Here is a 1,798-nt window from a genome sequence, read left to right on the forward strand (position 1 = left end):
CGCCAGTAGCCACGGGGAATGAGCATGGCCCTGGGTGAGCTGCCATGTTTTGGGGCCACGTGTTAGGGTCCCAGGGGGTTTAATTCTCCCTCCCTGCACTCTTGGCCATGCCTGAGCGTGGCGGCTGGGAACCGAGCGGCTCCAGAGACCTTAAATAACACCAGAGCATCCTCGCCCTCCTGGCCCCGGGCCTCCCGCCAGCCTCCCAGGAGGGGTTTGGGGTTTTTTTGTGTGAATAAATTAAAACTTCCGAAACAAACCCTCCGACCGCCCTGCTCCTCTAAGGCAAAACAAACCCTGCCTGGCTCAGACGGCACGCAGCCATGTTTGCTTCCCTCCTTGACAAGCTTGCCCGAAACAAGCCGGCAAACCTGGTGCTCTCAGGTTTTTGGGATGTTTCCCGGTGTTCTGAGGCTTGGGAGGTGATAGGGAGCTTCATGTTTGGCTTGGAAGCTTTTCTTGCCGGCTGGGGTGGGAGCAGCGCAGGTAACCGTGTCCTGGCGGCGGCGGGCAGGGTGCTGGCTGCAGCACGGTGAGGCTGTGGCCGCGAGCACTTTTATTTTTAAACCTTATCTTTATTGCAGTTTTCTCCTGCTCTGTTAGGAAAGGCGAAATGCACCTTATCTGGCCGGCCGCTGGCAGCACGACCTGTTCCCGGGGAGGGGAGAGGCGGATGTGCCGCACTGGCAGGCCTGCGGCACCTTCAGCATACCCTGGGGCACCAGGGGTGATGCCGGGCTGATGCTGAGCCAGCCTGGCATACACCCATGGTGGGTGCTGGGTGTTGGGTGGCTCCACTGGGGAAGGGGGGGGGGGTATTACCACCTCCGGGGTGTGTTATCGCTCTGGCCTCTGGCCAGGGGCTTTATTATGGGTTTCTGACGCAGCAATAAAGTAAAGCTGAGCTGGGGACGGGCCCGCAGACACCGAGCCAAGGACAGCTTAGCTGGCACCCTGAGAGCTGGAGCCGGCAGGGCCCTGATCCCAGCCTGGGGATGCGGGAGTGGGGAGCCGAGGGAGCAGCAGGTCCTCGTGCCCATCCCGGGGTGCTGGGAGGGGTCTGGGGTCTTGTGGGGGCCCGTGGAGTGGCAGTGCCCGGGGCCACCGTTCCGTCCATCCCAGGGTGGCTCCAGGCGCTTGGATAGGACCCTTTCTCAGAGATGTCCTAAGGAGCACCCAAGGGTGTCAGGCGTGTGGGGGTGCAGGGGCCATGGGGCTGCCCCTGCAGTGCTCCCCTGTTAATGGTTAATGTGGCCGGGCAGCGGTGGCGGGGCAGGCACCCCCCCCCCCCCCCCCCCCCCCCCCCCCCCGCCCCCGGGGGCCGATGTACCTTGCTGCCGCTGTTTGTTTGCATGCCAGCCACTCCACCCGGGGCCACCAGCTCCGTGGGCCCCGCCGCTGGCCTGCGACACCCAGCTCCCTCCCGGGCTCTCCCCCAGCCACCCCGACGGTGGCTTTGCAAGTGATGGTGTCACCTGCAGTGCCCCTGCTCGAGCTGAGATGGAGGAGATGAGGCTGGGACCGAGCATGGCAGCACCCAGTGCTCCCCCGTGTGGGACATCCCCATCGGATGCTCCCTTGAAGGATGTGGGGTGGCAAGAGCAGACTGGGATCCCTCTTCCCCCCCCCCCCTTGGCCTTTTTAATCCTCTTGGCACCCCAGCCAGGCGAGGGGGGGGTGCTGTGCCTCTTGGCCACCATTTCTGGGAGGCAAAAAGCATTCGGGGAAGGGCAGCATCTCCCACAGAGCCTTGTGCCAGCTCCCAGTGGTGCCTGATGGAGCTTTTGGAGGACGTTTC

Source organism: Aptenodytes forsteri, unplaced genomic scaffold (genome assembly GCF_000699145.1).
Source record: "Aptenodytes forsteri isolate BGI_AS27 unplaced genomic scaffold, ASM69914v1 Scaffold14, whole genome shotgun sequence".
Lineage (NCBI taxonomy): Eukaryota > Metazoa > Chordata > Aves > Sphenisciformes > Spheniscidae > Aptenodytes > Aptenodytes forsteri.